The 26,729-nt window shown below is 40.3% G+C and overlaps 1 protein-coding gene across 6 annotated transcripts in view; it reads right to left on the bottom strand.

The window, feature by feature from the left end:
- ZNF438 (zinc finger protein 438) overlaps positions 1-25,824 on the bottom strand; it is an 87,995-nt gene extending 62,171 nt beyond the window's left edge. For 5 of the 6 annotated variants that reach the window (XM_086742043.1, XM_086742038.1, XM_086742035.1 and 2 more), the window contains exons 1-4: positions 16,571-16,917; positions 16,329-16,438; positions 14,953-15,034; positions 14,389-14,442 (exon numbers count right to left, since the gene is read on the bottom strand). The gene's annotated coding sequence lies outside the window, so the exon portion shown is untranslated. Of the gene's footprint in view, positions 1-14,388; positions 14,443-14,952; positions 15,035-16,328; positions 16,439-16,570; positions 16,918-25,757 lie in introns of those variants that run through there. The other variant, XM_086742037.1, reaches the window with a different exon arrangement.
- Positions 25,825-26,729: the final 905 nt, after the last annotated feature.

Here is a 26,729-nt window from a genome sequence, read left to right as displayed (position 1 = left end):
TATAGGAGCCTGGGAATGTTTAACATCAAGAAAGTAATTACAGCCCAGCAAGATCAGAAGGAATTACACAGGAAATGTGAACAGTAACCCTTTCATGCCAAAAAAAATCATGAAAAAGTGAGCTCTCGGCTGCCAAACTCTGAGGCTGTACAAACCAATTGCAAAATGCAGAAATGGAAAAAACACTATATATTACTAGGGTATAAATTCCCAACGATGTGATAAAGCTATACTTCCAAGAAAAGAACAAAACCTCTGGTCTTTCTTCTTGCCATATATACGCAGTATAATTAAAGCCCAGAAGAAACATGAAAACATTTCAAACACCACGTAAGAATGGTCAGTTGTCTCTTCTGAATTTTATGCTGACCAGTCTCCTCCCTAGAAGGTGGTCAAACATCTTGTTCTTATTTAGTCATGGGAAACTTCCTTCCAAAATAAATAGTTCATTATTCAAGCAAGAATGCTAACTCTCTCAGTTATCTATTCCATAAAAATGAATCTCCCAAATTCTGAAAAAAAAAACCCCATAGCTCAACAGAATGGGCTCAAGCTAACCTGTGTATTCGTCGGTGAAGCAATTCCTATTCTCTAGGGACAGGAGGAAAATCTGAGTAACCTGACTATAGTTCAGTCTAGTTACCAACCCTTCAAGTGCCGCTTTGGAAAGTGAACAGCGATCATACATGCAAGCTCTTCACACAGACCTGGGAACCATTTTAACGAAGCAAGAGAGCTTTTTAAGCTCCCCACTAAGGAAAATTGTATTCCTTTATATCTACCAACAAATAATGCTACAAAGTATTAGCACATAACCCTGACCAAACAAGAGATGAGAAATAAAGTAACCAAACACTAGTGTTTTTATTAATTTGTTGATTAAAACTATGACGAATATATTCTCATTACAGTAAACAAAAATAATAAGCTCCTCTAAAGTGAGTATTAGCATATATCTGATCTACTAAAAACGACTCCCTTTCTTTCCTACCAAAGTCTTCTTTTCCTCATCTGTTCCACTCGATTCTGTTTCATTTCCTTTTCCTCGCCTTCATATCCAAGCAGGCATTTGCCATGACTAATGCCGCATGCAAAACCAACTTCATGACTGAAGTCTACTCAGCTGATTGCTCAGTGCAATCACTAAATAAACAAAATTGAGGGAAAAAAAGAAAAAATACAAAAGCAGTACATGAGAATTTCCAGAATGGGTATGCAAACAGGGCAGATACCATGCAGTGAAGAAGTAACAATCAAGAAGGCCAAGAAGTCATTGCTGACATTATGGCTTGCACAAGTCTGTAACTGCCATTCCTCAGGGCATAAAACTGAAATATGAAACAATTATATTTTTTATTATTTTACTGAGATGGAGGCTGAAAGGAAACAAGAACTGTGATCTCATTCTGGAGACAAAGGGAAAGTTCCATTTTCTCCTGCACTAAAGTTAATCCCACTTCTAAGCGTTGGTGATTTGCAAAAACAAACTGAACTAACTCTCCCAGTAAATACACGTTCTTCTGCAATTAAAGTCACTTCTCCTAAATTTCTCTGTCTCCATAGCAGATTAAATATTCAGCAGTACAATATTCATACAAGAAGTTAGCAAAAAAAACCTGCAATAGTAGATGAGACACTAAATTTTCAATGGCTATAAACTCAACACAAATCTACCCACAGCACATAATGTCTGTTGATCAGTCAGAAAAATATTTCCATATTGTTGTAAGATACTCTCTCTTCAAAGCACCTGTACATGTAAAGCAAAAATACTTCCAGTGATACTGCTATTGCTTTTTCAGTGAGCTACAACAGTTCCAATGTGCGTAAAACACAGTTTTTCTTTCAGCAGTTCAGCAAGGGGAACCGACCCATCCGAAGCCTGTTAGAAGCCATGAGCTAACCACAAGGACTCTCACCATGCAAATGAATTGATGGCAACAGCACTGGGAAGTGTTTCCTGTACCTCCCAAGCACAGGCAATGTGTCGGAAGCTGAGCATTCCTCTCAGTACATAAACTTGTAACTGATTCATCTGCTGGACCCTGAAGCAGCACTGGGGCTCACATAAGTATGCACCACAAAAATAAGATTCCTTTGCAAATGAAATCTATGAATTTTTAATTATTAATAAACATTTTAGAAATGGTCTTTCTAGTGTTTCATGTATGAAATGTTATCAAGTGACAATTCAAGTAAACTTTTCATTATTGAACAGCACACACTTTAAAACGTAATTCTATTTAGACAAAAAAAGGCTTATGCTGCCTAAGATTATTATTTCTCCCCATCATCAAATACTCCCAGGGTTAAATAAGACCTGGGATACTTAGCCTGTCCTACTTCCCTGATGAGAAAGGGCAGTTCCAACACCATATAGGTACAGTCCACTATCCAAATGATGATTCCTTCTTTGCTTTGTTTTCTACAGGGAAAGTGCTTTGCAAATTATTAGATACTGCCATCAAGACATTACTCTGTTTCCTTGGCTTGCATTTTTGATGGTCCAATTAAAAGCCCATTACTTTAAATCAAGTTCTTGATTCTTTTGCTTTTTTTTTGTGAAATTAACAGCTTCCTGAAACAGGAAGAGACATATGCAGAACAAACCCATTCTATAGTCAGGAGTTTCCATCAACTTAGCTAGCAATATTCTTAGTCCAAGGAATTTTTGCGCTTCTCAAAAGCTTATCAGCTAAATCTTTCAAAGATATCTGCATTTCTTTAAGTGCAGTTTGATTTTAAAATCAAAGAGAAAAATAAAAAGTCTGCTCTACTTTAATCTTGAACATGAAAATAGGCTTTTGTGTCTCAAAATTGAAAAAGAAATTCACTTTCCAATGAACATCAATATTATATACCACGTGTTTGAAGATTTTTAGATGCAAAAACATCTTCGAAAAGGTTTCAAAACTTTCAGTGAATTAGATCAATTACACCTTAATAGTTTCTCTAATCAAAGGTTTTAAAACAAATGGACTGTGCCTGAAAATACGCTTACATTTACACTAAAGGCTACTGTTAATCACATACCTCGTTCAAAGATACGGTCAGTTCTTTCTTACTTCTACTGCTAAACATACATCGGATGCAAAACCAAACATTACTCTGAACTATTTTCCTTTCTGTACCTTATTAAAATCAGAAACAAATTATTGGAGTATTTCAAATGCTAACAATTATCACTGCACCAGAGATAAAAGTATGTTAAAGAGTGAAACATACAAAAAAAAAGCTATTTCTTCAGTAGTGTTCCATTTTTTTGAATGAAATGTGCTTTCTTGCTTCACTGAAGCAAGATCACAAACCTACCAGCAGGCTTCTGTAAGACTGACCCAGTATTTGTAAGGATCAAAGCTAGATCTCAAAACAGTGCTTGAGAACTCAGACCTTACACAATACTGTAACACTTCTAATAAGAAGTGTTCAGCTTTCTGTGAGTTTAAGATTCTTTTACCCTCAAATTGACAAATTGTCAGAAAAGTTGCATTTTACTCTCCCAGCACAAGGTTAAGTTAGAGTAGAAATTGGAAATTAATTTGTACCGAGTGTAATAGATTATTACGGTATGGTATTGATATGTAAAGAACATGAAAACTATTCTGAATAATTGATAATATATTAAAAGCTCCAAAAGTAGTTTTATCTCTTGTATCTAAATATGTCTTAAAAGACTATGAAAAAAATATGGCTTAAAAATGCAAAAATTTCAGCTTCTTAATCAGATCTCTGGCTATTAAAAAAATCCTCAGCTGTCTAGAACTTGTGTCATAAATAATAATGACTCTCAGTTACAAAGAACTGTACTCAAACTAATCAGAACTTTTTTCAAAGGCAAATTAACTATCTATTAAAACTAAATAATTAGAAACTTTACCTCTGACTAACTTGAACCAAAACAATGAAAGTGTATCCTGGAAATTCCTTCTTCCTTTCCCAAGACTCGACAAAAGGCAAATCAGAAAAAGAACGTTTTACACTACTCGGTACAGAGGGAATACACTACTTTGTTTATTTAATGACTAGTCCCATACTTTTCGATTTATATTAGGCATTTTTTAATGATTTTTTTCTGATGTCTTGCATCTTCCATAAGAAATTAGTATATCTGCACCAAACTACAAAGTCCAATAAGCACTAAGTTTTCCTATGTCTATGTTTCTGCAGTGCAAAGACATAGAATCATCTTTCAACAGACAGGTAGACTCTCCAGAATAGAAACTCTATTGCTCATAGCTGAGTAGAAATTTCAGAACACACTACTGGAGACACCTGAGATGTACAACACTGTTTGCAGGGGGAGAACTAGGGCAAAACTTGGTCTGCGGAATCCCACTTCCAGAAGTATGACATCATTGTGTAGCTCTGATCATGGGATGGTATCCTAACAACTCAGAGCAAGAAACGTACCTAGTCTCTGTTCAGCTTCAGCTGACAGACAAGATACAGTAATGGGCTCTCCTTGCAATACACAACTATCTTCACAGCACGCTAGTATGTAAATGTAGGTTTAACACTTGCATGAAATAATGAAAAAAAAATAAATAAATAAAACAGGTGTGATCCCTGCAAATCTTGATCTAGCCTAAATGGAACCTACAGTATCATGCTTCTTTTAAAGCAAAATCTTACCCTGCAAAAGGAACCTTACAAATACTTATGATTAAATGATCTAGAATAAAGTCTTTAAATACAGAATCCATAATTTAACAGGTTTTCTAGCATTTTTGTGTGGTCGCAAAGTCTTTCAGACACTGCAGTAAAGAAAGGAATTTGACAGTCAGGTAAAAAATACCTGGAAGAAATTAAGTACAGGACAGACATAAATTATGCTAATCAAACACATCAAACTGTTACAGTTTAAGCATCTCACCTTAAGCAAATGAACATGTCCTAAACTGGTCATAAGTGCAAAATTTTGCACTGGACTGGACTTACTGTCTGAATAACCCTCACAGCAGCTGTTGATCAAACCTGGCTTCCTTCACCTTTAGAAAATCAAAAAGGCTTCGCTCAGTCCTCTTGGAGCAGCTCTGACCACAGTTATTTCCAGGCTTGTCATTTTCAAGCCCCTGAAATTAGCTATGTAATCAAGAAACTCAACATGCCACAGCTAACAGGCAAGCTAGTTTGTCCTTTCTCTTTTAGCAGTGCATTTACATTGTTCATCAGCAAAAACATGGGAAGATTCATTTCCAAATCTGAACAGCATACTCCAGTCATGACTTTGTAAGACCAGAGGAGAACAGAGCATGCACATTACATATCTAACACATATGATGCTTTTGACAACTCACTCCACTATACTAACTGCTTTTTAAAAAAAAAAAAAAGGTAATATTTTTTCATTATATTCTGAGTGCACAATAAGATACATTCCTGCTATTTCAAATCCCATCTCTCCAGAAAATGATAAGAGCTACTACAATCACCACTAGAACAAGAAGACCCAAAGCAGGAGGCAACATAGTTTTATAAAAAACAAACACAAGATTAAGAAGCATCGCCTCAATGAAAATCAGAAGAATCAGAAGATTTATTACTATCCTCCCCTCCAGATTATTGTATAGGTAACACTTTCATCACAGGAGAAAAAATATTCCTCAGGCTCCACAAAGTATTAAATACATCATTATACAGATAAGTCAACAGAGAATTGGCACAGCTTTCAAATACAGCAACCTGCAATCAAAATTACTGCAAATTACATCACATCTATGTTTTTATAATCTATAAACTATACTGTGGCAATATACACTCTTGAAGTGCAGGTAGACGATAACTGAAAAAAAAAGATATGAGAAAGACAAAGAAACAAGTAATGATTCTAACTAAAAATCACACAAGGTGTTTTCAGTCCCTTAATCAAGGCAAAGATAAAATACTTGCAGTCTCAAAAAAAAAAAAAAAAAGAAAGAAAGAAAAAAGGATCTACTAACTTTTGAAGCATTCTGCTCATTACAAAAGTGAAAAGAAATAAACCAAAGCAACAAACTTCTCTGGATCCCACATACATCTGGCACTCACCTACTTCTGCAAACCTGGCAACATGTAGCAGTGGCTTTTAAATGCATATTTTTAAAATAGTGACAATCTCTAAATAGCAAAGCTTATTATTTAGATGTTCCAACCCTAAATAATGTTTAAAAGTTGACCGTTACTTTAGGCTTATCATTCCTGACAGAGCACCTCTCAGTTACTGAAGTTCTTCTGCCTTGACAGAGGAATTCCATCTTTAGGATTCATACAGAGAAAATGTTTCAGTATAAATCATGGCTATTCTAAGCCAGGAAAATGTCCCACAGGTCACTAAGCTACCATCTTTCAGGCGAGTTCTCCATAATTAAGGTATCAATTATAATTTCACAGGCATATTTTATTTTATAAATAAACTCTATTTCCACAATTTGAGCTGTGGGAAAGAATGCCTGCGTCAATGCACCAACTCTTGCAGCACAGCAAGTTTTGAACTGAGTGCCAACTCTAAATATTATAATACGGATTCTAGTAGGGTAAAAATAGGAGGAAGATTTCCCCCTCATCCCCCAAATTCCTACAAGCCTTCTTACTCTTTATTCCTGTCACGGCACCTCCCTGACATCTGCTCTTTGCTGCTCTAGAGCCAAATACAACAAATTTAAGGCAATCTGTTGCTAAACACAAGTAAAAACTGCAGCTTCCATTAAACAGAGTGAAAAGGACATTTCAGTGGGAATGAGCAAAAGCTGATTTTGTAGTCTTTTCCTGCTGAACACTGCTTTTGATGCTTTTATCACAGAGTTTTGTATTTGAGTTTGATAGAGACTGAAAGCAAACATAGTTTCTAGGACTTGAACCATGCCAAGAGAAAAGACTGGCAGAGTGACAAGCATGCTCTTTTAATTAAGATACCCCCATTGCTATTTTTTGTGACTTTTTTACATACTTGCTGAAGTTAGTTGGATGACACACAAGGCCAGTGTTAGCTTATCTCCCCCTCCCTAAATATTCCATCGCTCTAGGTACAGAAAAAACTTGTGTACTCACTTGGATTAAATTACTGCAGGAACACCTACGTAATGCCTGAGCCCAGGCAACAGAAAAATCAAAGCTCAATGAGAACAGTGACTCCCTAGTGGTAAGACACAGAAACAACTGTCCTACATAATTTCTCTCCAAGCTGATGAGGACCCCTGTGTTACTTCCCAAAACTTACTCCTCAATGGCCCCACTTACAAGAAAAACAAAGTGCATCAGTGGGGAAAAAAAGTGGGGTTACTTGCCAAGAGTACTAGACATAGTACCTCGTGGGTATTTCAGTAGATATAACCCAACACAGAGATAGAGAGCAAACAAATCAGAGAGATGCTATTACCATTTCTCCTGTAAACAAACTAGTGACAAACTTAATTGCTTTACTTCCACCACCAATACAAAGATTTTACATGAACTTCAGAAAAAATCATGATGGAAAAAATAATCTTACAAATGATAAAAAGCTGAGGGGTCATATTCTTTCAGGAAGAAGGTAACCTGAGTCTGTATAAATACTCTTGCACTCTAAATTATCCATTTTCTATTAGAATTTCCCTAAATTAAAATTAAGATTTTGCTTTAAAAGAAGCATGATTATCCCTATACTGCAGAGCTCACTGTCTTATCAATTTACTACGAAATACAACCTTTCTCGTTTCCTTTCTCAATTTGCCACCCTAATTTCACAGAATGTCCCCTTACTCTTACAGCATGAATCAACAGAACAAAAGCTCTTGAATTACTTTCCTCAACCCATTCATCATTCTGTGTACTTGTGTTATACTTCATCATACTCACTGCCTTTCAAAGACTAAACCATCTAACTTTTTTTTCCTTCAATTTCCCTTTATACAAGCAAATTTCCATCCCCATAGATGACTCTTTCAGCCTTTTCTCCGAATCTCTTCTCCTCTACATCTTTTTTTAGAGGAGGCATCCAGCACCACATACAGGGTGACGGCATGCTATATGACAGTAAGATAGTGATTTTTACCATGGCATTTTATTCTCCATGCTATTCTCCATCACACCTTGTTTACTGATTACAAGCACAGACATCAGAAGTTAACAGAAAGGCGTTCTATGGGCAGCTTGAGCGAGTCGCGCAATTGCCAGCACTCGTTCTTGTGGGAGACTTCAACTTCCCTGATATATGCTGGGAATATCATACAGCGCACAGAAAACAGTCCAAAAGGTTCCTAGAGGGTGTGGAAGATAGTTTCCTTATGCAGCTGGTACGAGAGCCTACCAGGGGTGGTGCCCTGATTGACCTACTCTTTACTAACAGAGAAGGTCTGGTGGGAGACGTGAAGGTTGGGCACTGTCTTGGGCAGAGCGACCATGAAATTGTAGAATTCTCTATTCTTGGAGATGTCAGAAGGATCACTAGCAGAACAGCTATCCTGAACTTCAAGAGGGCGGACTTTGACTTGTTCAGGACGCTTGTTGCGAGGGTCCCTTGGGAGTCGCTCCTTAAGGGTAAAGGGGTCCAGGAAGCCTGGACGCTCCTCAAGATGGAGATCTTAAAGGCACAAGAACAGGCTGTTCCTGAATGCTGTAAGGCGAGCCGTAGGGGAAGAAGACCGGTGTGGATGAACCAGGAACTATTGTTGAGGCTCCGGAAGAAAAAGAGAGTCTATGTCCTCTGGAAGAAGGGACAGGCTACTTGGGGAGATTACAAAGAAGTTTCTAAGGTATGCAGGGAGGAAGTTAGGAAGGCAAAAGCTCAGCATGAACTCAGATTGGCCACTGCAGTAAAAGAGAACAAGAAATCCTTTTACAAATATATCAGTGGTAAGAGAAGAAATAAGGAGCATTTACACCCTTTACTTGATGCAGCGGGGAATGTGATCACTGAGGATAAGGAGAAGGCTGAGGTCCTCAATGCCTTCTTTACTTCTGCCTTTAATAGGCAGATCAGTTATCCTCAGGGCACTTTATGCCCTAATCTGGAAGTCTGGGATGCCAGGCCGAGTACACCCCCTGTGGTACAGGTGGAGACAGTTAGAGAGCTCCTTCTCCATCTGGACTGCCACAAGTCCATGGGACCGGACGGGCTCCATCCTAGGGTGCTAAGGGAGTTGGCGGGGGTGATTGCCGAGCCACTCTCGGCCATCTACCAGCGGTCCTGGTTATCTGGGGAGGTCCCGGAGGACTGGAGGCTTGCCGATGTGACTCCCATCTACAAGAAGGGCCGTAAGGAGGATCCAGGGAACTACAGGCCTGTCAGCCTGACCTCAGTACCTGGGAAAGTTATGGAGCAAATCATCTTGGGTGAGATCACTCGGCATATGAGTGGCATCCAGGGGATCAGGCCCAGCCAGCACGGGTTCACGAAAGGCAGGTCGTGCTTGACCAACCTCATTTCCTTTTACGACTGGGTGACCAGACTGGTGGATGAAGGAAAGGCTGTTGATGTGGTCTACCTGGACTTCAGCAAGGCCTTTGACACGGTCTCTCACAGTATTCTCCTAGGGAAACTGGCTGCCTGTGGACTGGGTAGGTATACCCTTCTTTGGATAAAGAATTGGCTAGGGGGCCGTGCCCAGCGGGTGGTGGTTAATGGAGTCAAGTCCAGCTGGCAGCCTGTTACAAGTGGTGTCCCCCAGGGGTCGGTACTTGGGCCCATCTTGTTCAATATCTTTATTGATGACCTAGACGAGGTGATTGAGTGTACCCTCAGTAAGTTTGCAGATGACACCAAGTTGGGTGGCGGTGCTGATCTGCCTGAGGGTAGGGAGGCCCTTCAGAGGGATCTGGATAGGCTGGATCACTGGGCTGAGCTGAATGGCATGAGGTTCAACAAGGCCAAGTGTCGGGTCCTGCACTTTGGCCACAATAACCCCATGCAGTGCTATAGGCTCGGAGCTGAGTGGCTGGAGGACTGTGAAGAGGAAAGGGACCTGGGGGTGTTGGTTGATGCTCAGCTGAGCATGAGCCGACAGTGTGCCCAGGTGGCCAAGAGGGCCAACGGCATCCTGGCCTGCATTAGAAATAGTGTGGCCAGCAGGAGCAGGGAGGTAATCATCCCCCTGTATTCGGCACTGGTGAGGCCGCACCTTGAGTATTGTGTTCAGTTTTGGGCCCCTCACTACAAGAAAGACATTGAAGCCCTGGAACGTGTCCAGAGAAGGGCAACAAAGCTGGTGAGGGGTCTGGAGCACAAGTCTTATGAGGAGCAGCTGAGAGAGTTGGGATTGTTTAGTCTGAAGAAGAGGAGGCTCAGGGGAGACCTCATTGCACTCTATAGCTTCCTGAAGGCAGGTTGTGATGAACAGGGGTTTGGCCTCTTCTTCCAGGCAACAAGCAGGACCCGAGGAAATGGCCACAAGTTGTACCAGAGGAGGTTTAGATTGGACTTGAGGAAAAACTTTTTCTCTCAAAGAGTGGTAAGGCACTGGAACGGCCTGCCCAGGGAGGTGGTGGAGTCTCCGTCCCTGGCAGTGTTCAAGAGGCAGCTTGATGAGAAGCTACAGGATATGGTTTAGTAGCTGTGGCAGCAATGGTAGTGGGAAGACGGTTGGACTAGATGATCTTATAGGTCCCATCCAACCATGTGATTCTATGATTCTATGATTCAGAGCTCTCGGAAGTTAAGATTCTTAACACATAGCCCCCTACTTTGAATATGTGGCACAATGAACATGTGAAGACTTATCATTTCAGCCTAGGTAGTCCTTGCTTTTTTGTCCTTCAACATAATTTCTTCCTCGTATCACACCCACTACAGTCCACAAATCTTTGTGGATGCCCATCACGATATTTTCCCAGAAAGAAAAATCACTGGTTTACAAGAGAACATAAACCCAGACTAAGCAAAGCTATCTGCCCTAAACTGCAGATATGTGGATTTTACACCTTCAGGCCTTCAATGAGGCACCAAGTATGCTTCGGTGTAAGAACAGGTCTGTAATGTAACACAGTAGAACTGCTCTTTGAAAAAATGAAGACTTTAATAGAAAACATACACACATGTATATATGGAACTCAAGAACATGCTACACCTCACTTACCCTACAAGAACTAAGGAAAACACATAACATCCCTGAATTAACTTACTAAAATATCATAAACTATGATAGATACTATATTGACCCTTAAGGAGCACATATCCAGCCAAAACTAGAAAAAAGTTTCCAAGTAAAAGGTGCATTTGAACATCTGAAATCACAGCTGCCTATCTCTACTTTTCTCTGGAAGCTAAAAACCCAAGAGAATCAAAAGTCTCACGTTGTTTTTTTTTCCTCAATTACAAAGAGTATTGTAAAGTTTGTTTAATATTGCCATTTAAGGGAAAACATAATAGAGTGATTGACCCAGTTCTTTGTTCTTAAAGGCTCTGCTAAAAGAACAAACTATTTGTGAAAATAACAAAAACCAGCTGAAGGCATTTGGGTGGTCTCCATTTCAGTCCTGTAATACAGAACAGTCCCTTCTTTCTAAATGCAGTATCAAATTGTTTTCCTTCTTCAGTAAAGCCTCAAAATGTGTTGATGACAAAAGCAATAAAACCCATTTAACATCCATATTATTCATTTAGGACATTTTACAAGTAGACTGATAACTTAAAAGTGCTTGATTCATCATACACAGAGCACGCTTACATGCACAACAGAATTACACAGGTTTTTATAGACTGATCCTTTCTGATTCCCTAACAGTATTTTGAGGGTTCATATACATTAACCTTTAGGGCAGTGCATATCATTAGCGGTGATTGATGCCGGACTGAATGTCGATATTTAAACTTCCCTGCCTTGCTTCCTAAAAAACAATTGATCTACCTTATGTCTTCAACACTCGTTCTATTTTGACTGAGCTGAGCAAGACCAAGAACTGTCACAAGCTCATGTCTTGGTGTGTGTAGCACTACTTCAGTGAAACAGCAGCCTGATACAAATCTGACATTACAGGCACTCACAGAAAATTGGTTGACTGTAACCTCACTTAGGGAAGCTAACCAGTCAAGGACAGCCAAAAAAACACACCAAAATTAAGTTTTTTATCATTAGTATTTGAAATCAATGACACACAGAAGACTGCAGTGTGTTCAAAACTAGACAAATCAGTAGCAGGAACATCCCTGTTTTCTATGGTTCATCCAAAAGTGAAAAAGAAAAGTGAAGTGGCAAAGAACCATGCATACAACTGCAATCACACTTGTCTAAGCTGCAATTTGTTGGCATGATTTTCAGAACATTGTCCTTAAAAGAGAAGAAAGAGTCCCTTGCAATGGATGAATAACGTACAAAAAGTAGGATGACACACCTTTAAGAGTTTGTTTGGTTTGGTTTCTGTTTGGTCAGGTAAAACCATCAAATACTTCCTACAGACATTTCAACTTTCATTTACTGATAACATAGGGCTTCATGAGTAAGACTGAGTATGGAAAAATTGCTCTGACTGATCTGCCAGCCAAACTCAAACAAACAGCAAAAATTCTCCATAAAACTAGAACTTAGAAGCCACCTAATATCCCAAATAAATTTCATTGATAGGTCCCAGTAAGTCTGCCAGTAGTGGCTTCTTTCCCCCACAACTCCTGTAATCTACTTGAATCATACAATTTTCTGAGCTGCTTTTCAATCTCTTTTGCACCTGCTTCTCCTGGCAAATACTCAAGCAAGCCACAAGACCACTCCTATCTCCCTGCCTCTTCAGTGACTTGCTGTGACAGAGGCATTTCAGCAGTGCTGGGATACTCCAGCTCCGAAGCTCATCTCAGCACATGACCTCTTCTTGGCATTAACCATGATACTTTTTCTAAATCAACAATTTGGGGCTTAGACTTTTCGAAAAACAATACACGGCTGGGAGTGCTGGTGGACAAGAAGCTCAACATGAGGTGGCCATGTGTGCTTGTAGCCCAGAAAGTCAACCATATCCTGGGCTGCATCAGAAGAAGCATGGCCAGCAGGTTGAAAGAGGTGATTCTGCCCCTCTACTCCACTTTTGTGAGACCCCTGCCAGAGGACTGTTTCCAGCACTAGAGCCTCCATCATAAGAGGGACATGGACCTGTTGGAGCGAGTCCACATGAGGACCACGAAGATGATCAGAGGGCTGGAGCACCTCTCCTGTGAAGACAGGCTGAGAGAGTTGGGGTTGCTCAGTCTGGAGCAGAGGAGGCTCTGGGAAGACCTTATAGCAGCCTTTCAGTACTTAAGAGGGCTTATAAGAAAGATGGAGATAAACTTTTTAGCAGGGCCTGTTGTGACAGGAGAAGGGGTAATAGTTTTAAACTAGAAGAGGGTAGATTCAGACTAGATATAAGGAAGGAGGCTTTTTAAAAACAAAGGCGGTGAAACGCTGGAACAGGTTACCCAGAGACATGCTAGATGCCCCATCCCTGGAAACATTCACGGCCAGGTGGGACAGAGCTCTGAGCAACCTGATTGAGTTGAAGATGTCCCTGCTCCTTGCAGGGGGGTTGGACTAGATGGCCTTTAAAGTTCCTTTCCAACCCAAACTATTCTATGATTCTATGCCTCTATATTCTTTTAAATTGTTACACTGTAAAGAAGTTCGCATTTCATTCAACTTTAATAGCAACAACATGCAAATACACTTCATGAGAAAGTGCTCAACTATTATTCAAGCATCGTTGTTCTCTTATTTGTCAATGTCAGTCTTGTAAAAATACATGTTCGTGTTTTCAATTTTGTTTAAAAAAATCTTTTAAAGTAAAAATATGTTCTGGATCTCTGTAAGTTAATTATAATGATAAACATGAAGCTGTAAGTCTAAGCAAATAAGGACAAAATCTTAACTTGACTGCAGATGAGGATGAGCATCAAAACATCTTTTACTGCCGCTGGACCGCTAAAATCTTTTCTGGACATTCTGGAAGCAATTAGTTTAATTGGAGTGCACTCCCACTGAAGTACACCCTCAAGGAGGTTGAAGGATTTAAAAAAAGCAAGCAAACAATGAACAGCAACTCAAACACAGAGACAAAAACTGTCTACGTTAGAAGGGAAGTACATAGATGGCAACTGAATCTTTTTATTCCTTGATTACATTTAACCAGAACACTGAAAACAAGATTCTGAAACACTCTGTGGTATTTTCTCAGTCCAGTTTTACAAAAGAAAAAGCATACAAACCTTAAGGAAAGAACACATTGAAAAACTTCCTTTAAAGGATGCAAAATTAAAATGCATCAGCTACCTAAGGCTGTCTCTGCATCCACTCATGTAACCTGTGCTAAACATGAGCAGCTTACCACAATGAAAGCAGGTAAGCTACCTGCATCTACCACCTAGGGAAAGAACCCTAGCTTACCATATGGCATTTCTTTGTGTTTAGACCAACAGAGACTTAAAAATCAAAATATTCTGCAAGGATGTTAACCATATTCTTTTAACATACCCACCTTATACATCCTGCTGCTGCTATGGCCAATAAAATACTTCATCCATCTTAATTCCTATTTCAAGGAAAACAAAAAACAGAAAGTCCCAGTATCTCAGGAAATTTATTTAGCAAAGGACAGAAAATAATCTAAAATGTATCTTCTGGTTTTTATTTTATTAGAAAATTATTTACTGTTTATTTACGGTTATTTACCATTTTCTAAAACATATTTGCTGTCAAGAAATCAAACACAATGGCATCTCCTCTGAGGCCTACCACACATTAACAGCACTTCAGATTAGAAATTGCAATAATAACTATTTGAATAAATACTGCTAAAATAACTGATAAAGTTCACACATTCCTGATTTGACCACATACTTTTAGAACTCTAAGTTTCTATCATTTTAACTGCAGTAATACTTTCAGTGAACTTCAGACTGAAGTTGTACTTTCGCCATTTGACCATTCCACTTTGACCCAACAACATCTGTCTCATTAGGCACAAATAAACACGTGAATGCATCACCAGTTGCATACAGACATTTAAAACATTAAACCACTTCCATAAATAACATATTACCTCTGCACATAAAAATCCTTGAAACACCCCAAGTCACTGATGAAGAACACTCCTTCCGTCTAATGCAGCATAATCATTAAACCTGTATGTCAAAAACATACATGTACAACAATCACTACATATAACTACAGCTTCATGTGAGAAAGTTGGAAATACCTCATCACATGCTGTCACTGTCATTGCTAATTCTGACATTGTCACAAATGTGATGTAGAGGGTACACAGGAAACTAGTATTTCCTTCATTAACGCTTTGAAAAAATTTCAATGACAAAATTTTAGATACCCCAAAATCTATTACTTTAACAGCCTGCCCAAAAGTTAAAAACATTTGAGCCATACCATAGTGCTAGTTTTCTTCTGATCCTCCACCTATCATTACCCAAGAATATTTTTTTAATTAAACACTAAGAACTTTATATCAGATCATCACAAAAAATATTTTAAACATACAGTCATAAGCTTTTTTCCTTCCTTTTCTTTCCTTATTTTTAAAAAACTTTAAGTTTAAAAAATCCAATTTTTCTAGCTACTGAGGCAGAAAAAATACACACTCATCCCTGGAATATATCTTTTGATTTGCATAAAAAGAACTTTAAAAAAATTAACTTAAACTAGTACTAAAAATAACTAGCTGCATCAATGTTAGACAAAAAAAAAAGACAAAGCTCAGTATTTTGGTTGCTGTATTGTCTTCTGAAAAAAAAAAAAACCAACTGTAAGCATAAACTATGATCTAACAGAACCGTGCATTTACCTTATGTTATCCTCCTCGTCTCTTTTAAATATAGAATAATATGAAATACCATTTTTAATGGCACATTACAAGTTCAAATACAGAGAAAAAGAAAGGAAATGAGCACAAGACAGTATGAACTGACGAGCAGAAGACTGACAATAAAACGTAAGCTGTGTAACATCAATTTTAATTCAGGCACAGAACTAGGTAAGTCTAACCACACAACTTCTAGGCAAAACAAGCCTATCTCTCACGTTGTTTCAAATCCGTCAAACTGCAGACGTTACTGCAGGCCTTCCAAAACTCTCTTACACTGCTTTCAAACACTTCCCTCCTTGTTGTGCCAATGCCAGCTATGTCAGGTCACTTAGAACTTGAGATACGTTCTCTATTTCATTATCACCAATACAAAGTTTCTAGTGGATTCATAAGCTGGCAGGCCTCAGCACCAGTTAAGCACAAACACTACGCCCATTTACTGCATTCATTTCTGCAGCCACAGAACAAATGAAAACTCTTCAGCTCCCAGGTTCCTTCCAAAACCCAAGAAGCCTGAGAAGGCTGTGCATAATGTTTGTACTTTTACGGAAACAGCAGCAAGGTTTATGAAGTAGCGCTCAGGTCTAAGTCTGACTCACGCTGGCAGGGGGACTCCACACCCGCCAAATGCTTCCACAACTCAGCGCCACGAAACTGGAGGGCACCTGCTGCCATCCCTCGTGCGTGCTACATTTTATGGCCACGTGTACTTTAAAAAAAAAAAAAAAAAAAAAAAAACAAACCAAAACCCAAAGTGAATTGTAGAAGTAAGTTTTGTGACTTGCAGAAACCTTTCTGTGGATCTTTATTATAACACCACACCCGATAACGGCAGTCACACCTGCTCACTCCTTCTGCTTGCAGGGGGCAGGCACCACCCAAACCAGAGCCTCGGGCGGCTGCGTTACCACCGCGCTCACCCGCCGCCCGCCTAGGCCGAGCGCTGCGCAGGCCCCGCCAGCCGCGCACCGCCGCTCGCAGGCTCCGGCGGCGGGAGCCGAGCGGGCCCCGCTGCAGCGGCCGAGCTCTCCCTCCGCAGGCCGAGGCACGGCTGAACTGCGGGCTCGGGACCCGCTCTCCCGCGGCCGGGCGAGTCAAGGGCCTCAGGGGCGCGGAGCCCCAGCGGCAGGGCCCGGGAGGGACCCCTCAGGCTCTCCGGGTGCCGGGCCGGGGAAGGTGCCCATTTCCGCCCGGAGCCGGAGCCCGGCCGCCAGCGGGGCAGCCCCCCCCCAGCCCCGCGCCGCCGCCCTGGCTCCTCGGCCCGGGGCGGGGCCGGGGGGGGAAGGGAAGGGAGCGGGCGCAGCCGCGCCCCGCGCCATCCCCAGCGCCGCCCGCCCGGGCCCCGGCCCCGGCCCCGGCTCCCACTACCGCGGGGGGAAGGGAACTTACGCGCGCCCCTCTGCGTGCCTGCGTCACGCCACCGAAACGTCACGGCGACGGCGCGATGTTGCGTCACGCCACACCTCGCGGGAAGGCCGTGTGCGTGTGGGCGGCGTGCCCGCCCCACTGCCTGCCCGCGGCGCAGGCGCAGTGCCGCCGCCGGGCGAGGGTTGTTGGCGGGAAAGCAGCGGCCGGTACCGAGGGGACGGTGGGGCAGCGCCCAGGGCCTGCGTTTGTTGCTGTGCCGGGGCCTCAGCCTCGGCCCCGCCGCCCGGGACGCAGGGGTTACACGAGTGACTCTCCGTGCACTGCTGTGCCTGAAGTGAGGCCTTCCCTTCCCCGACGGCCGTTGGTGTAAGCGGGAGCCAGGCTCTCAGCCAGCTCTGACACAGACTGTCTGCATGGTGTGGGCGAGCGGCGGTGGGACTGGCGATTTCAGGGAAACAGGTTCGGAAAAGGAGTCTCTGGAAAGTACAGGAGCTGTTCTGGGGAATGGGGCTGAGGGACGTGCAAGCATTGGGTCTGAGGGGAGCACAGCCAGCTGAATGCGAGCCGGCAGTGTGCCCAGGTGACCAAGAGCATCCTGGCTTGTATCAAAAATTGTGTGGCCAGCAGGAGCAGGGAAGTGATTGTCCCCCTGTACTCAGCACTGGTGAGGCCACACATCAAACACTGTGCAGTTTTGGGCCCCTCAGTACAAGAAGGATGTTGAGTTGCTGGAGCGCGTCCAGAGAAGGGCAACGAAGCTGTGAGGGGTCTGGAGAACAAGTCTTATGAGGAGCGGCTGAGGGAACTGGGATTGTTTAGTCTGGAGAAAAGGAGGCTGAGAGGAAACCTTGCTCTTTACAGCTACCTGAAAGGAGGCTGTAGGGAGGAAGGTGTTGGTCTCTTCTCCCAAGTAAGAAGTGATGGGACGAGAGGAAATGGCCTCAAGTCGTGCCAGGGGAGGTTTAGATTGGATATTACTGAGCAGGTCATCTTGAGTGCCGTCACACAGCATGTACAGGACAACCAGGTAATCGGGCCCGGTCAGCATGGGTTTATGAAAGGCGGGTCCTGCTTGACCAATGTGATCTTCTGTGACAAGGTGACCTGCTTAGTGGATGAGGGAAAGGCAGTGGAAAGGAATACAGAATGCCTTCCAAATATCCACATTTCTCTACATGTACCTAAGGCTGAAATTTGAACTGTGTAGGTTTACACTGTATGCTAACAATTATATTTAAAATATATGTGCAGTTTTCTGAATATCTTTGTCTGCAGCTCACTGTAAAGCAACAGCTAAGGAAGCAGATATCCTGAGTCTTTGGCCCTGATAACTGTTTTTTCAGTGTAGCCAAACAATAAAAACAAATTGAAAGTTTAGACTTTGAACTTGGATTTCATGAAAATATATGTGAATTAGAATTAGTTATTTTGAACATAAACAAAATTTTATTAATACAGTAACTACATATTGGCAAATGAAATGTGAGGTGATAAAACAGGCAGGCTGGCTCCCAGTAATTTCAGAATTAAGGTACATTTATGATACGATACTGTCCTTCAGTTGCATGTTCCACTTGGAGGCTCTCTATCTGAAATAACTGTTCCTGTGCTCAGAATACTTTATTTAAAAGTCATTTACAATTTCAGCAGGTACTGAAGTTTAAAAATAAACATTCTTCACCTTTTTGTGCCTACTAAAGCTGAAGTGGTTTGTAGTTACAGAATCTGTAAATTACAATGAATTTGAATGTGAATCCTCCAAGTGGTCTTAAATAATTGTAATTCCTTTTGAAAGTCATACAAGTCTTAGCTGTTGCTTAAGCAAAACCATTGCTATATTCAGGATGTGTACTGCCTTTCTGAACCACAAATGAGGAATGATTAGCATGTGATAGCTCTTGATACATGCCACTTGGAGAGACACAAAATATTCATTCTGATGTGCAAATGTGTTCGTGCCTTTACCAGCTACTAGCTTTCATTTAAAAATATAATGAAATACTACAATGGTCTGTTGCTGGTGAAAAAGAAAAGAGATCTGATGACAGTATAAGTTTCCATTGTAGACTGTTTTCAGTATTCACAGAAAATATAAGTTATTTCTAGTAGAGAGTACATTAATTTTCCTCAAAACTAATTCACAATAAACTGTAGAGGCTTTGTAGCAGCAGTAATTCATGTCAATCTGGAATATCAAGTTTTAAAACAATATTGGGAAAAATAACTCATTGTAACTTGTTAAAGATAATATTTTGTGTGGAGTTACATCCTAAGTTATAATATTCTGAAGTACTATTTCTTGAATATTTTACAGGAAAATGTATCAGTGATCTCAATTCTATTTTACAGGCTTTTGTGACTGAGTTTTTCTTAAAAGCAAAATGATAGAATGAGTTTATACTTAAAACTGAAAGTAAACAGAACTTAGTAACCAATGAACAATCAATACAATAGAAAAAAATGAAAGCTATAATACCTGATTAAGATATTATTTCTCTTGTTACAACCTACAATGGACAAAGAGATACTGTTTTGAAGATTGCATTGGCAATGGTTTAGAATAAATATTATGTAGAGAACGTTCTTCCTCCATGATCTGTAAATTACAAGAGTGGTAGTGACTGTCACATAGAATGAACTGAAGAGTATACCTACATGATTAAGATTTTATGATGCACTACTAAGAAGAGTATTAGTAGCTTAGGGTAATAAACTGGCTAAAAAAATGTCATAGTATTAAAGCTCACATTTTTTTCATATTTAGCAAAGTAGTGTATTTTCAGAATTAAATCAATAGCGATGTTGGCACAGTAGTGCTTTTGCCATCTATCAGTACAAGTGGAAATGCCAATACATCGTAATAAAGGGGTGAACCACTGTCCTGTAGTGCTTTGAACTGAAGCCTCGATGGGGAGAGCAGCTTGAACAGACAAGCTGTAATACTTCCTTCCCTCCCCTGGTCTGTGAAGTTTTAGAACATGAATCGTTAGTCTGCTGTTCTCTTTTGCACTTTAGCATACATGGAGCAATTTTATAACACATTTAAGGAAAATCCACCCACACGCAGTAAGGTATTACTGCATAGTTTGGTTTAGACCAGCTAGAGGATGATTTAGGTTAGGTTTGTTTTAGATAGTTACATTTGGAGCACAACAGCAGCCTTAGAATATTATGGTTTTTTGAAGACGATTAAGGTATTTAAATTCACTGCATTAGAGACAGACTCAAAGAGTTTGGAGAACTTGGACAACACCAAACACAAGCTTTGAAAAACCTCAAAGTACCAGACTTCTCCTGCTTCCCACAGCTTAGGCCTCCTGCTGGCTATTTGTACGTGTTAAATATATAAGACAGTTAGGCTTTAATGTCTGCACCTCAGTTCCCCTAGCTTTGAAACAGCAGTGATAATTCTGACTTAAATATTGTGAAGATACATTAATAAATATGAGGAAAACTCTTTGAAGTTGAAAAATATAATGAGGTTTAAGTATATTCCTTTTTGTCATCATTAACCTGTCAAACCTTTAAATGCTGAAACACTGCTTTTGGAAAAAAAAAAAGAAAAGGAGAAATGCTGGTTAAGATAATAAAGAAGCCAAGATCCAGATCAACTGAGCAGAAGAGTAAAATTAGTAAAATAAATATGGGGAAAAAAATAGAGACAGAAAAATGAGAAGAAAGTCTGAAACAAATGCTGCCAGCAATTGGAAGGGCAGTTAGTGTGTTTCTAAGAAACACCTTTGCATAAAATTCAGAGTGAACGGGTGTTAAGATGATGTGTCAGAGAAGTCCGGGCAGCAGTTTATCTCCTAAAGTCTCAAATGGATCAATGCTGCCCTGTAAGTTCCTGTTGCTTCTTCCCTGACTGTAAGAGGACCCTACGGCAGCTACCTCAAATAGATGAACCCCAGCTCTTCAGAGTTCAGGCGCCTCTTGTGTTACAGGATGGCCAAACGGAGGTTTTCAGGTAACTATTTTGATCTTATCTTAAAACCAGCTGCACAAGAAGACTGGGACCAGGCAGAGATCCGTAAGTGAAGTAGATAATGGACTTCAATCTGCTGAAGTGGGAGAAGATAGGCTTGCAGGGGTAGGTAGAAGGGGGAAGGATCAAACTTAGGGACAACCATCAGAATAGTCTTGCACATAACAACATATTCCATTCCAAATCCTGGAATGGATCCAAGATGCTTAATTTTCCTATTTCCTGTTACAATAACATACATTTGGGGACTAAAGGTCAAAAACATACAACTTCATTTGCACAGAAGATGAGAATCCATCACCGCTAGTGGTCAGCCCAGTGGCTGAAACAACACAGGTCTGTAAGCTGGATCACCCCCCCTAGCCATAAAGAGAAAGCAAATACACTCACTTAGCGAACCTTTTTGTTCTGTTGTTTTTGTTTTGGTTTTTTTTTTTAAAGAGGGACACACATAACTAAGAATTGTATCATTATGCATAAGTGCGCAAAAGCCAGAATAATGCTGGTTAGCATTTCCTAACTTGTCAGGATGTGATTTCTCAATCTCCTAGTATTCTTTCAGCATAGCTTTTGTGTTGTGATAAGTGGAAGGCTAGAATTTATATCCATTATTACTGCTTCATAGAAGAGAGAATGAACATATTTTAAGTATTTATTATCCTTCTTGTGAGGTGACACTTTCAAAAGCTTCTAAGAAATCATAAAGTAAGAAAAATCTCTCTTTGAACTGATTTTGTACCAGCTTAGGATGACTGATTTTTCAAAGACAGCAATAGAATTCAGCAACATGAAAGGCTTGACTGGTGATGCCAAATAAAAATTATTTTTAAAAAAAAACCAAGCTGCTTGTTCTAAAGTTTTCATTTTATGCCCAACAAGTTGATCTCTGTCCTTCAAGGTGTGACAAGTCAGGAACACATAGTTCTTGTCTCTTTTTTTTGTTTTTCTTAATGAGAAGCCAAGGAAACCCTCATGACTGAGAGGAAATCTGCAGGCTTGCAAGCAGGAAGAAGTAAACTCACTTCTCTCAGCATCACAAAATATTTTACTACTGCTATGGACTAAAAAGCCTCTACAAAGAAATATAGCACTGGGAAACACACAAAAAACCCCAAAGAAATATAGCAATAGGAAGAAAAAAAAAAGCAGAAAATTTTGGAAATGGAAATAAAAGAATAAAAGAGATGTAAATACATAAATAAAATATTTTTAAAATAGGAAGATAGGAAAAAAATGAAACAATACTTTAAAATATGGGAAAAATAACCTTTTGTGAGCAGAATAAAGAGAGTGAAAGCGAAACTAAAAATAAGTGCAAGATTGAATGGGAAGGACAGAAATGAATGATTCAGAAGTAGCGAAGAGATTGTTTTGTATTCATTTGGAAATAAATTTCCATAAAGGTTGGACAACTTAGAGGTAACAAAAAGTTTATAAAAATAGCTGTTCCTAAAAAGCAGTTAAGGAAACATTTGAAAAATGTGCGGAGTTGCAAGTCCGTCAGCCAGCCCAGCTGCTACGCATCCTGGGGCATAAAAGGTATTTGCTGTGAAACTTCTTGTAGCACTGTCAATGAAGCCTGAAAAGAGGGACAAGTACTAGAGGACTGATAAAAGTCAAACATGGCCTCTCTCTCCAAAGAAAGCATAGAATGCCCTTTGTAACTGCAATCCAGGAAATAATGCTTTACCACTATGTATCTTATTCTGGCAATGCTGCATAGCAATAGAGGATGCTGGGTTTCAGAGACTGAAGGATTAAATTGTTGTTGCTTGGAATTTTGAGTTTGTTGATGAAGCCGTTACACTGACAATGAAGAGATGCTTTATGAAAATAAACCTTTCAATGAAGATTGCAGCTCACAGAGAGACCCTTCAAGGCGGTGACTAGTGCAGGAATCCTGCACGGGTAACCCTCCTTTTAACCCCCGGTGATCCACGGCAACCGTACACTACTGGCTTTCTAGATAGTTTATTACATGTTCTCATAAAAATCTTCATTTGTGTGTGTTTTTGCAATGTGTCTGTGCTGTAATACAAGGATATGTATCTCTCCTTCAGTTTCATAATGCAGAAGACTTGCTCATCAGGTCTTTGCTTCTTGCAGGTGATTGTCCCAGGATGGGGTTTGCAGAGAGCGCGCTGGGAGTGCAAAGGTGGCAATACCTGCAGCACTCTCTAGCAGACCTGCAGAGTTGAGGGTGAGAGAATTGCTCTTGAATCACAAGATAAATCAATGATTTTAATGAAAATTGCAGTTTCCTGTGTTGCTTTTGGACTTGTTTTACGTCGTCCTATAGGTCTCTGGAAGATGTATGAGAATGGGATGTGTGGGATACTGGACTGTGAAGAATTTTCTTCATTTTAACCTCAAGAAACTTAAAATAGTTCTTTAATATCTCTTAAAGCAGTTCTCACTTAGTATTTCCTTTCTTTAATTTTAAAGAAATAATTCAAATACTTTCTCTGTACAATACCCAGTGAGCAAGAAAACTATATTCTCTTTTTCCAGTTAGGCACTGAGGCGAGGAAGCCTTAATGTTATTGCAAGATTTCTCGGAGGACCCCAGCCAATCTGTTCTGCCCAGACTGTTAAATAAGATGGAGGCTCCTCTTAGAGGCAAACCAGATAGGAAAAGGATCCTGGTATGGAAAAACTGAGTGTCACCGAGCTATTGGCAGTCTTCTCTGGAAAGGTTTTTTTTTTTCCTTGTCTGCTCTATATAATATATATTTAAAGTTGTGTTTGTTGTTGTTTTCTTTTACCGTTACTGGCAATCTGTAATTTCTACATCCCTTGTCTTCAGTGTACTTCACTACACAAGGGAGCTATAAATACATCTAAATTTATTTGGTCGACTTCTGTGTTTATACAGTTCCGACTGAAGTGAGGTCACTGAACTAGAGAACTGACTCTCCAACTGGTTCTCAAACCCCTGTAGCATCACACTGTCATTCTTGGCACGTGAAGCGTGACCTCTTGTCCCACAGTGGCCAGGCAGATTACCAAGAGGTTTTATCATAGTCACTTACTCCACATTTAATTAGTAATATTTTTTTTCACAGCAGTACATCTACATGGCAGTTTTATTTTTCGTTTCCATTAATAACTATGGCCTACAGACAGAAATCAAAGGTGCTCATAAATGCTTGCGTTTCTGGAAAAATATAACATGGAATTAAAAACTGAAAATTATATTTAGATTTTATGTACTCCTATTCCCCAAATGAATTAAAAAATCATGGGAACCAGCTTCGGTCACTGTGAAGTATCATGTGCTGAAACCTCATCACATCGACACATCACCAGCTAAGTTTAGAGTAAACTTCTGGATGCAATCAAGTGACCCATGGCCTTGGCAAAGATCTAAGTTGAAGTCTCATGGGGAAATAATTTCTGTCTCTTAATTTAAGACAAGGCCGAAGGAATGGAGCCCTGCAAGTCCTACAATTAAAAGCCAGAAATCCCGTTTTGATTTGAGTAGTGAGCTCTGTTGCTAGCAGCTATGCGTGTAAGAGTTAGTGAGGCACAGATCTCCTGCTATTTTGCCCTTAATGTGGAAAAATCAATCACCCTTTTAAAACAGCAGACTTCAGATAAAACATGCAGGGCCTCGGTGGCTGTGAAAAGGCTCTCTTTTTTCCAAGCCTTTGATAAGAAGAGGAAGTTAAACAGAATTTTAACCTTTTTTGTGAGTACATTTGAAGTGAGTGAGGACCTGATTTTCATTGGCATCAAGGCTTCTGCTTTAAGCTTAAAGAACCTTACATGGGCGTGAGCTGTAATTAGGCCCAAGTCCCCTGTCTCTCTTAGCTTAAGGTATGTAACAACTCTGGATCTTTAATGTCTATAGATGCAGCTTCAGGGGAGAATCTCTGATATCCAGAGATTCAGCTCTAGGGAACAGTGACAGCCTGGGAACAGCCCAGAAATACGATTCGACAAAAGTCTGTCCTCTGAAACCCCCAGAAAACCAGTATGTTTAAAAGCATTTCAAATGTATTATTATTCTTTATACTTGTTCTGTTCAAGATTAATATCATGCACTTATATGAAACCAACTAGTATAGGTTTTAATCAGCTATTAGGTGAAAAAGCCTAATAATTTTCATAGTTCATTAAGTGAGTATTTTACATAGTTGACACATTTACTGTTATTTTATTTTTCATATGTATTTTTGTATATATGCATATTAAAAAGGTATTAGTGAATAAGGTCCACCAAGAAAAAGCTTAAGCTATCCTTTAAATGAGCAAAGCCAGTTTATATGTTTTACTTACTAATATGAGTGCCTGATTTCAGAAGATGTGTATGACAATATAGTGTATGACAATGATCACTGTGATCCTCAAATAGATAAGTTATACAAATGCAATACTGATTTAGCTTATGAATCATTAATAGTATGTTCTTAAAAAGATAGCATAAGGCAATAAAAGAAGATGTTGCAATAGTCTTAAAATTCCTGCACCTTGATTTCCTATACATTTATCCACCTCAGTCTCACTCAGGACCATCCTGATGCTCCCAGTTTTGCAAAGGGCACCAGTACTACAGCTAGCATGCTCTGAGTTTGCTGGCTCATCAGCCAGTCCCTGCCAGCTAGAATATGTCACAATATATGTCAAACAATCGCCTGCAATGGCACTGTTTTAGCTCACTGTTTTCCCGTACCTGCGTATTGCCGCAAGCCCGGTAAGAACATAGTTTTCTTCTAGACTCTACTTCTTTCAGATGTGGATGAAGTTTCTCAGTGGATTCCTGTGTTACTACCAGGCAGAAAAAAAAAAACCCAGATCATAGAATCATAGAATCATAGAATGGTTAGGGTTGGAAGGGACCTTCAAAGGTCATCTAGTCCAACCCCCCTGCAAGGAGCAGGGACATCCCTGACTAGCTCAGGTTGCTCAGAGCCTCATCCAGCCTGGCCTTGAACGTTTCCAGAGATGGGGCCTCCACCACCTTTCTGGGCAACCTGTTCCAGTGTTCTATAACTCGCATCGTAAAAAATTTTTTCCTAATTTCTAATCTAAATCTACCCCCCTCTATTTTAAAACCATTACCTCTCGTCCTATCGCAACAGGCCCTACTAAGCAGCCTTTCCCCATCTTTCTTGTAGGCCCCCTTGAGGTACTGGAAGACCGCTATCAGGTCTCCCCGGAGCCTCCTCTTCTGCAGGCTGAACAGCCCCAACTCTCTCAGCCTGTCCTCATAAGAGAGGTGCTCCAGCCCTTTTATCGTCTTCGTGGCCCTCCTCTGGACCTTCTCCAGAGGATATGAAAAGATATGAAAAGGAGTATGGCCAACGTCTCATTTCCTTAAGCATCCAGGTTAAGAAAAGAAACTTGTAAGGCCTGTGACAGCCCAGCTCTTGGCCATGAGGCATCTAGCAGTGAGAGGAAGGAAAAGACCGGTAATACCGAGCTGTGATTCTTTACTGCAAATCCTGTGCCAAGACATCTGTGTCCTGAATAGAAAGAAATGGAACAGTATTGGTAATTTGTCTCCTGGGTTAAGGGCAAAATATGTCACAAGAAGGATGCAGGATATCCTAGGGAATTCCTACCAATTATAGTCCACATAGTAACAAGAACACAAAAGAAGGGAGATTTAATATACTCACTGAATTGCTTTGCAGATGTAAGA

Source organism: Chlamydotis macqueenii, chromosome 2 (genome assembly GCF_036417535.1).
Source record: "Chlamydotis macqueenii isolate bChlMac1 chromosome 2, bChlMac1.mat, whole genome shotgun sequence".
Classification (NCBI taxonomy): domain Eukaryota; kingdom Metazoa; phylum Chordata; class Aves; order Otidiformes; family Otididae; genus Chlamydotis; species Chlamydotis macqueenii.
Note: the sequence above shows the minus strand (reverse complement) of the source record. Positions and strands in the feature narration are given on the sequence as shown.